At 44.1% G+C, this 7,500-nt stretch overlaps 22 non-coding genes and 1 pseudogene across 22 annotated transcripts; all 23 read left to right on the top strand.

Moving 5' to 3' along the window:
* Nucleotides 1-859: 859 nt before the first annotated feature.
* LOC145852114 (5S ribosomal RNA) lies at nucleotides 860-978 on the top strand. The gene has a single exon (XR_014373968.1). It is a non-coding gene; the product is annotated as a 5S ribosomal RNA (ribosomal RNA).
* A 139-nt stretch (nucleotides 979-1,117) lies between these two features.
* LOC145885298 (5S ribosomal RNA) lies at nucleotides 1,118-1,236 on the top strand. The gene has a single exon (XR_014396879.1). It is a non-coding gene; the product is annotated as a 5S ribosomal RNA (ribosomal RNA).
* Nucleotides 1,237-1,375: 139 nt separating this feature from the next.
* Nucleotides 1,376-1,494, top strand: LOC145885019 (5S ribosomal RNA). The gene has a single exon (XR_014396599.1). It is a non-coding gene; the product is annotated as a 5S ribosomal RNA (ribosomal RNA).
* A 139-nt stretch (nucleotides 1,495-1,633) lies between these two features.
* Nucleotides 1,634-1,752, top strand: LOC145851197 (5S ribosomal RNA). The gene has a single exon (XR_014373047.1). It is a non-coding gene; the product is annotated as a 5S ribosomal RNA (ribosomal RNA).
* Nucleotides 1,753-1,891: 139 nt separating this feature from the next.
* LOC145887331 (5S ribosomal RNA) lies at nucleotides 1,892-2,010 on the top strand. Its single transcript, XR_014398922.1, has one exon. It is a non-coding gene; the product is annotated as a 5S ribosomal RNA (ribosomal RNA).
* Nucleotides 2,011-2,149: 139 nt separating this feature from the next.
* LOC145887132 (5S ribosomal RNA) lies at nucleotides 2,150-2,268 on the top strand. Its single transcript, XR_014398719.1, has one exon. It is a non-coding gene; the product is annotated as a 5S ribosomal RNA (ribosomal RNA).
* A 139-nt stretch (nucleotides 2,269-2,407) lies between these two features.
* LOC145881722 (5S ribosomal RNA) lies at nucleotides 2,408-2,526 on the top strand. Its single transcript, XR_014393293.1, has one exon. It is a non-coding gene; the product is annotated as a 5S ribosomal RNA (ribosomal RNA).
* Nucleotides 2,527-2,934: 408 nt separating this feature from the next.
* Nucleotides 2,935-3,053, top strand: LOC145852113 (5S ribosomal RNA). The gene has a single exon (XR_014373967.1). It is a non-coding gene; the product is annotated as a 5S ribosomal RNA (ribosomal RNA).
* Nucleotides 3,054-3,192: 139 nt separating this feature from the next.
* On the top strand, nucleotides 3,193-3,311 carry LOC145883323 (5S ribosomal RNA). Its single transcript, XR_014394898.1, has one exon. It is a non-coding gene; the product is annotated as a 5S ribosomal RNA (ribosomal RNA).
* Nucleotides 3,312-3,450: 139 nt separating this feature from the next.
* LOC145885018 (5S ribosomal RNA) lies at nucleotides 3,451-3,569 on the top strand. The gene has a single exon (XR_014396598.1). It is a non-coding gene; the product is annotated as a 5S ribosomal RNA (ribosomal RNA).
* Nucleotides 3,570-3,708: 139 nt separating this feature from the next.
* Nucleotides 3,709-3,827, top strand: LOC145887131 (5S ribosomal RNA). The gene has a single exon (XR_014398718.1). It is a non-coding gene; the product is annotated as a 5S ribosomal RNA (ribosomal RNA).
* Nucleotides 3,828-3,966: 139 nt separating this feature from the next.
* Nucleotides 3,967-4,085, top strand: LOC145883322 (5S ribosomal RNA). Its single transcript, XR_014394897.1, has one exon. It is a non-coding gene; the product is annotated as a 5S ribosomal RNA (ribosomal RNA).
* Nucleotides 4,086-4,224: 139 nt separating this feature from the next.
* Nucleotides 4,225-4,343, top strand: LOC145885017 (5S ribosomal RNA). The gene has a single exon (XR_014396597.1). It is a non-coding gene; the product is annotated as a 5S ribosomal RNA (ribosomal RNA).
* A 139-nt stretch (nucleotides 4,344-4,482) lies between these two features.
* Nucleotides 4,483-4,601, top strand: LOC145887130 (5S ribosomal RNA). Its single transcript, XR_014398717.1, has one exon. It is a non-coding gene; the product is annotated as a 5S ribosomal RNA (ribosomal RNA).
* Nucleotides 4,602-4,740: 139 nt separating this feature from the next.
* Nucleotides 4,741-4,859, top strand: LOC145852945 (uncharacterized; annotated as a pseudogene).
* Nucleotides 4,860-4,998: 139 nt separating this feature from the next.
* LOC145881721 (5S ribosomal RNA) lies at nucleotides 4,999-5,117 on the top strand. The gene has a single exon (XR_014393292.1). It is a non-coding gene; the product is annotated as a 5S ribosomal RNA (ribosomal RNA).
* Nucleotides 5,118-5,526: 409 nt separating this feature from the next.
* On the top strand, nucleotides 5,527-5,645 carry LOC145883320 (5S ribosomal RNA). Its single transcript, XR_014394895.1, has one exon. It is a non-coding gene; the product is annotated as a 5S ribosomal RNA (ribosomal RNA).
* A 139-nt stretch (nucleotides 5,646-5,784) lies between these two features.
* Nucleotides 5,785-5,903, top strand: LOC145883047 (5S ribosomal RNA). The gene has a single exon (XR_014394619.1). It is a non-coding gene; the product is annotated as a 5S ribosomal RNA (ribosomal RNA).
* Nucleotides 5,904-6,042: 139 nt separating this feature from the next.
* LOC145884069 (5S ribosomal RNA) lies at nucleotides 6,043-6,161 on the top strand. Its single transcript, XR_014395648.1, has one exon. It is a non-coding gene; the product is annotated as a 5S ribosomal RNA (ribosomal RNA).
* Nucleotides 6,162-6,300: 139 nt separating this feature from the next.
* LOC145881720 (5S ribosomal RNA) lies at nucleotides 6,301-6,419 on the top strand. Its single transcript, XR_014393291.1, has one exon. It is a non-coding gene; the product is annotated as a 5S ribosomal RNA (ribosomal RNA).
* A 409-nt stretch (nucleotides 6,420-6,828) lies between these two features.
* On the top strand, nucleotides 6,829-6,947 carry LOC145885071 (5S ribosomal RNA). Its single transcript, XR_014396651.1, has one exon. It is a non-coding gene; the product is annotated as a 5S ribosomal RNA (ribosomal RNA).
* Nucleotides 6,948-7,086: 139 nt separating this feature from the next.
* On the top strand, nucleotides 7,087-7,205 carry LOC145883046 (5S ribosomal RNA). Its single transcript, XR_014394618.1, has one exon. It is a non-coding gene; the product is annotated as a 5S ribosomal RNA (ribosomal RNA).
* A 139-nt stretch (nucleotides 7,206-7,344) lies between these two features.
* On the top strand, nucleotides 7,345-7,463 carry LOC145884068 (5S ribosomal RNA). The gene has a single exon (XR_014395647.1). It is a non-coding gene; the product is annotated as a 5S ribosomal RNA (ribosomal RNA).
* The last annotated feature ends 37 nt before the right edge of the window (nucleotides 7,464-7,500 follow it).

Raw genomic sequence — 7,500 nt, 5'->3', positions numbered from 1 at the left:
GCTTTTTGTGAACGTTTATCGTGAGTAATTTAGTAAAATGTTAGCGAATTCCCCGTAAGTTTGCGGGGGGTATGCTAGTTCTGAACGTCACATGCTAATGTAAAAAGCTGGTTTTTGATATAAATATGAACTTGATTGAACAAAACATGCATGTATTGTATAACATAATGTCCTAGGGTTGTCATCTGATGAAGATCATCAAAGGTGAGTGCTGCATTTAGCTGTCTTCTGGGTTTTGGTGACATTATATGCTGGCTTGAAAAATGGGTGTCTGATTATTTCTGGCTTGGTACTCTGCTGACATAATCTAATGTTTTGCTTTCGTTGTAAAGCCTTTTTGAAATCGGACAGTGTGGTTAGATTAACGAGAGTCTTATCTTTAAATGGCTGTAAAATAGTCATATGTTTGAGAAATTGAAGTAATAGGATTTTGAAGATTTTGAAAATCGCGCCACAGGCTGGCAGTGGCTGTTACGTAGGTGGGACGAATTCGTCCCGCCGGTCCCATAGAGGTTAATGATGAATTGACTCAATGCAGCTTCCTGCCTTTTTAATAGGATCAAATTTCCTTGTGTTTTCAATTAGCATCTGCCTTGTATTTATAAGACAAACAAGAATATTGTTGCTGAATGCAGCTTGTGTGTGCTTTATGCTCCTTTGCCCTGTTCAAATTATGAAAGGAAATAAAGTTTGTATTTTATCCAACTACCTATGCTAAAAAGTGATGGGAACAGTGTTTGTAATTTCTTCTACTTTTTCAGTGACACAAAGTTCAAGCTGCTTATCTAATTGGTGAAAATGCAATGTCTGTTTATCACACTCACTTTGACTATATATGTTGTAGCAAGAGATTGTTCTCGCTTACGGCCATACCAGCCTGGGTACGCCCGATCTTGTCTGATCTCGGAAGCTAAGCAGGGTCGGGCCTGGTTAGTACTTGGATGGGAGACAGCCTGGGAATACCAGGTGCTGTAAGCATTTTGTCCACGAGGGTGTGCTCTTGCACTATTTCATCAGCAACACTGCCTTGTAGTAAGCATTTAATGATGAATTGACTAAATGTCTGTTTTATCAGACTCACTTTGACTATATATGTTGTAGCAAGAGATTGTTTCTCGCTTACGGCCATATCAGCCTGGGTACGCCCGATCTCGTCTGATCTCGTAAGCTAAGCAGGTTCGGGCCTGGTTAGTACTTGGATGGGAGACCGCCTGGGAATACCAGGTGCTGTAAGCATTTTGTCCACGAGGGTGTGCTCTTGCACTATTTCATCAGCAACACTGCCTTGTAGTAAGCATTTAATGATGAATTGACTAAATGTATTTTTTATCAGACTCACTTTGACTATATATGTTGTAGCAAGAGATTGTTTCTCGCTTACGGCCATACCAGCCTGGGTACTCCCGATCTCGTCTGATCTCGGAAGCTAAGCAGGGTCGGGCCTGGTTAGTACGTGGATGGGAGACCGCCTGGGAATACCAGGTGCTGTAAGCATTTTGTCCACGAGGGTGTGCTCTTGCACTATTTCATCAGCAACACTGCCTTGTAGTAAGCATTTAATGATGAATTGACTAAATGTCTGTTTTATCAGACTCACTTTGACTATATATGTTGTAGCAAGAGATTGTTTCTCGCTTACGGCCATATCAGCCTGGGTACGCCCGATCTCGTCTGATCTCGGAAGCTAAGCAGGGTCGGGCCTGGTTAGTACTTGGATGTGAGACCGCCTGGGAATACCAGGTGCTGTAAGCATTTTGTCCACGAGGGTGTGCTCTTGCACTATTTCATCAGCAACACTGCCTTGTAGTAAGCATTTAATGATGAATTGACTAAATGTCTGTTTTATCAGACTCACTTTGACTATATATGTTGTAGCAAGAGATTGTTTCTCGCTTACGGCCATACCAGCCTGGGTACTCCCGATCTCGTCTGATCTCGGAAGCTAAGCAGGGTCGGGCCTCGTTAGTACTTGGATGGGAGACCGCCTGGGAATACCAGGTGCTGTAAGCATTTTGTCCACGAGGGTGTGCTCTTGCACTATTTCATCAGCAACACTGCCTTGTAGTAAGCATTTAATGATGAATTGACTAAATGTCTGTTTTATCAGTCTCACTTTGACTATATATGTTGTAGCAAGAGATTGTTTCTCGCTTACGGCCATATCAGCCTGGGTACGCCCGATCTCGTCTGATCTCGGAAGCTAAGCAGGGTCGGGCCTGGTTAGTACTTGGATGGGAGACCGCCTGGGAATACCAGGTGCTGTAAGAATTTTGTCCACGAGGGTGTGCTCTTGCACTATTTCATCAGCAACACTGCCTTGTAGTAAGCATTTAATGATGAATTGACTAAATGTCTGTTTTATCAGACTCACTTTGACTATATATGTTGTAGCAAGAGATTGTTTCTCGCTTACGGCCATACCAGCCTGGGTACGCCCGATCTCGTTTGATCTCGGAAGCTAAGCAGGGTCGGGCCTGGTTAGTACTTGGATGGGAGACCGCCTGGGAATACCAGGTGCTGTAAGCATTTTGTCCACGAGGGTGTGCTCTTGCACTATTTCATCAGCAACACTGCCTTGTAGTAAGCATTTAATGATGAATTGACTAAATGCAGCTTCCTGCCTTTTTAATAGGATCAAATTTCCTTGTGTTTTCAATTAGCATCTGCCTTGTATTTATAAGACAAACAAGAATATTGTTGCTGAATGCAGCTTGTGTGTGCTTTATGCTCCTTTGCCCTGTTCAAATTATGAAAGGAAATAAAGTTTGTATTTTATCCAACTACCTATGCTAAAAAGTGATGGGAACAGTGTTTGTAATTTCTTCTACTTTTTCAGTGACACAAAGTTCAAGCTGCTTATCTAATTGGTGAAAATGCAATGTCTGTTTATCACACTCACTTTGACTATATATGTTGTAGCAAGAGATTGTTCTCGCTTACGGCCATACCAGCCTGGGTACGCCCGATCTTGTCTGATCTCGGAAGCTAAGCAGGGTCGGGCCTGGTTAGTACTTGGATGGGAGACAGCCTGGGAATACCAGGTGCTGTAAGCATTTTGTCCACGAGGGTGTGCTCTTGCACTATTTCATCAGCAACACTGCCTTGTAGTAAGCATTTAATGATGAATTGACTAAATGTCTGTTTTATCAGACTCACTTTGACTATATATGTTGTAGCAAGAGATTGTTTCTCGCTTACGGCCATATCAGCCTGGGTACGCCCGATCTCGTCTGATCTCGGAAGCTAAGCAGGGTCGGGCCTGGTTAGTACTTGGATGGGAGACCGCCTGGGAATACCAGGTGCTGTAAGCATTTTGTCCACGAGGGTGTGCTCTTGCACTATTTCATCAGCAACACTGCCTTGTAGTAAGCATTTAATGATGAATTGACTAAATGTCTGTTTTATCAGACTCACTTTGACTATATATGTTGTAGCAAGAGATTGTTTCTCGCTTACGGCCATACCAGCCTGGGTACTCCCGATCTCGTCTGATCTCGGAAGCTAAGCAGGGTCGGGCCTGGTTAGTACGTGGATGGGAGACCGCCTGGGAATACCAGGTGCTGTAAGCATTTTGTCCACGAGGGTGTGCTCTTGCACTATTTCATCAGCAACACTGCCTTGTAGTAAGCATTTAATGATGAATTGACTAAATGTCTGTTTTATCAGACTCACTTTGACTATATATGTTGTAGCAAGAGATTGTTTCTCGCTTACGGCCATATCAGCCTGGGTACGCCCGATCTCGTCTGATCTCGGAAGCTAAGCAGGGTCGGGCCTGGTTAGTACTTGGATGGGAGACCGCCTGGGAATACCAGGTGCTGTAAGAATTTTGTCCACGAGGGTGTGCTCTTGCACTATTTCATCAGCAACACTGCCTTGTAGTAAGCATTTAATGATGAATTGACTAAATGTCTGTTTTATCAGACTCACTTTGACTATATATGTTGTAGCAAGAGATTGTTTCTCGCTTACGGCCATATCAGCCTGGGTACGCCCGATCTCGTCTGATCTCGGAAGCTAAGCAGGGTCGGGCCTGGTTAGTACTTGGATGGGAGACCGCCTGGGAATACCAGGTGCTGTAAGCATTTTGTCCACGAGGGTGTGCTCTTGCACTATTTCATCAGCAACACTGCCTTGTAGTAAGCATTTAATGATGAATTGACTAAATGTCTGTTTTATCAGACTCACTTTGACTATATATGTTGTAGCAAGAGATTGTTTCTCGCTTACGGCCATACCAGCCTGGGTACTCCCGATCTCGTCTGATCTCGGAAGCTAAGCAGGGTCGGGCCTGGTTAGTACGTGGATGGGAGACCGCCTGGGAATACCAGGTGCTGTAAGCATTTTGTCCACGAGGGTGTGCTCTTGCACTATTTCATCAGCAACACTGCCTTGTAGTAAGCATTTAATGATGAATTGACTAAATGTCTGTTTTATCAGACTCACTTTGACTATATATGTTGTAGCAAGAGATTGTTTCTCGCTTACGGCCATATCAGCCTGGGTACGCCCGATCTCGTCTGATCTCGGAAGCTAAGCAGGGTCGGGCCTGGTTAGTACTTGGATGGGAGACCGCCTGGGAATACCAGGTGCTGTAAGAATTTTGTCCACGAGGGTGTGCTCTTGCACTATTTCATCAGCAACACTGCCTTGTAGTAAGCATTTAATGATGAATTGACTAAATGTCTGTTTTATCAGACTCACTTTGACTATATATGTTGTAGCAAGAGATTGTTTCTCGCTTACGGCCATATCAGCCTGGGTACGCCCGATCTCGTTTGATCTCGGAAGCTCAGCAGGGTCGGGCCTGGTTAGTACTTGGATGTGAGACCACCTGGGAATACCAGGTGCTGTAAGCATTTTGTCCACGAGGGTGTGCTCTTGCACTATTTCATCAGCAACACTGCCTTGTAGTAAGCATTTAATGATGAATTGACTAAATGTCTGTTTTATCAGACTCACTTTGACTGTATATGTTGTAGCAAGAGATTGTTTCTCGCTTACGGCCATACCAGCCTGGGTACGCCCGATCTCGTTTGATCTCGGAAGCTAAGCAGGGTCGGGCCTGGTTAGTACTTGGATGGGAGACCGCCTGGGAATACCAGGTGCTGTAAGCATTTTGTCCACGAGGGTGTGCTCTTGCACTATTTCATCAGCAACACTGCCTTGTAGTAAGCATTTAATGATGAATTGACTAAATGCAGCTTCCTGCCTTTTTAATAGGATCAAATTTCCTTGTGTTTTCAATTAGCATCTGCCTTGTATTTATAAGACAAACAAGAATATTGTTGCTGAATGCAGCTTGTGTGTGCTTTATGCTCCTTTGCCCTGTTCAAATGATGAAAGGAAATAAAGTTTGTATTTTATCCAACTACCTGTGCTAAAAAGTGATGGGAACAGTGTTTGTAATTTCTTCTACTTTTTCAGTGACACAAAGTTCAAGCTGCTTATCTAATTGGTGAAAATGCAATGTCTGTTTATCACACTCACTTTGACTATATATGTTGTAGCAAGAGATTGTTTCTTGCTTACGGCCATATCAGCCTGGGTACGCCCGATCTCGTCTGATCTCGGAAGCTAAGCAGGGTCGGGCCTGGTTAGTACTTGGATGGGAGACCGCCTGGGAATACCAGGTGCTGTAAGCATTTTGTCCACGAGGGTGTGCTCTTGCACTATTTCATCAGCAACACTGCATTGTAGTAAGCATTTAATGATGAATTGACTAAATGTCTGTTTTATCAGACTCACTTTGACTATATATGTTGTAGCAAGAGATTGTTTCTCGCTTACGGCCATACCAGCCTGGGTACTCCCGATCTCGTCTGATCTCGGAAGCTAAGCAGGGTCGGGCCTGGTTAGTACTTGGATGGGACACCGCCTGGGAATACCAGGTGCTGTAAGCATTTTGTCCACGAGGGTGTGCTCTTGCACTATTTCATCAGCAACACTGCCTTGTAGTAAGCATTTAATGATGAATTGACTAAATGTCTGTTTTATCAGACTCACTTTGACTATATATGTTGTAGCAAGAGATTGTTTCTCGCTTACGGCCATATCAGCCTGGGTACTCCCGATCTCGTCTGATCTCGGAAGCTAAGCAGGGTCGGGCCTGGTTAGTACTTGGATGGGAGACCGCCTGGGAATACCAGGTGCTGTAAGCATTTTGTCCACGAGGGTGTGCTCTTGCACTATTTCATCAGCAACACTGCCTTGTAGTAAGCATTTAATGATGAATTGACTAAATGTCTGTTTTATCAGACTCACTTTGACTGTATATGTTGTAGCAAGAGATTGTTTCTTGCTTACGGCCATACCAGCCTGGGTACGCCCGATCTCGTTTGATCTCGGAAGCTAAGCAGGGTCGGGCCTGGTTAGTACTTGGATGGGAGACCGCCTGGGAATACCAGGTGCTGTAAGCATTTTGTCCACGAGGGTGTGCTCTTGCACTATTTCATCAGCAACACTGCCTTGTAGTAAGCATTTAATGATGAATTGACTAAATGCAGCTTCCTGCCTTTTTAATAGGATCAAATTTCCTTGTGTTTTCAATTAGCATCTGCCTTGTATTTATAAGACAAACAAGAATATTGTTGCTGAATGCAGCTTGTGTGTGCTTTATGCTCCTTTGCCCTGTTCAAATGATGAAAGGAAATAAAGTTTGTATTTTATCCAACTACCTGTGCTAAAAAGTGATGGGAACAGTGTTTGTAATTTCTTCTACTTTTTCAGTGACACAAAGTTCAAGCTGCTTATCTAATTGGTGAAAATGCAATGTCTGTTTATCACACTCACTTTGACTATATATGTTGTAGCAAGAGATTGTTTCTCCCTTACGGCCATACCAGCCTGGGTACTCCCGATCTCGTCTGATCTCGGAAGCTAAGCAGGGTCGGGCCTGGTTAGTACTTGGATGGGAGACCGCCTGGGAATACCAGGTGCTGTAAGCATTTTGTCCACGAGGGTGTGCTCTTGCACTATTTCATCAGCAACACTGCCTTGTAGTAAGCATTTAATGATGAATTGACAAAATGTCTGTTTTATCAGACTCACTTTGACTATATATGTTGTAGCAAGAGATTGTTTCTCGCTTACGGCCATACCAGCCTGGGTACTCCCGATCTCGTCTGATCTCGGAAGCTAAGCAGGGTCGGGCCTGGTTAGTACTTGGATGGGACACCGCCTGGGAATACCAGGTGCTGTAAGCATTTTGTCCACGAGGGTGTGCTCTTGCACTATTTCATCAGCAACACTGCCTTGTAGTAAGCATTTAATGATGAATTGACTAAATGTCTGTTTTATCAGACTCACTTTGACTATATATGTTGTAGCAAGAGATTGTTTCTCGCTTACGGCCATATCAGCCTGGGTACTCCCGATCTCGTCTGATCTCGGAAGCTAAGCAGGGTCGGGCCTGGTTAGTACTTGGATGGGAGACCGCCTGGGAATACCAGGTGCTGTAAGCATTTTGTCCACGAGGGTGTGCTCTTGCACTATTTCATC

The sequence above is a fragment of the Salmo salar genome, chromosome 08 (assembly GCF_965601325.2).
Source record: "Salmo salar chromosome 08, fSalSal1, whole genome shotgun sequence".
Lineage (NCBI taxonomy): Eukaryota > Metazoa > Chordata > Actinopteri > Salmoniformes > Salmonidae > Salmo > Salmo salar.
Note: the sequence above shows the minus strand (reverse complement) of the source record. Positions and strands in the feature narration are given on the sequence as shown.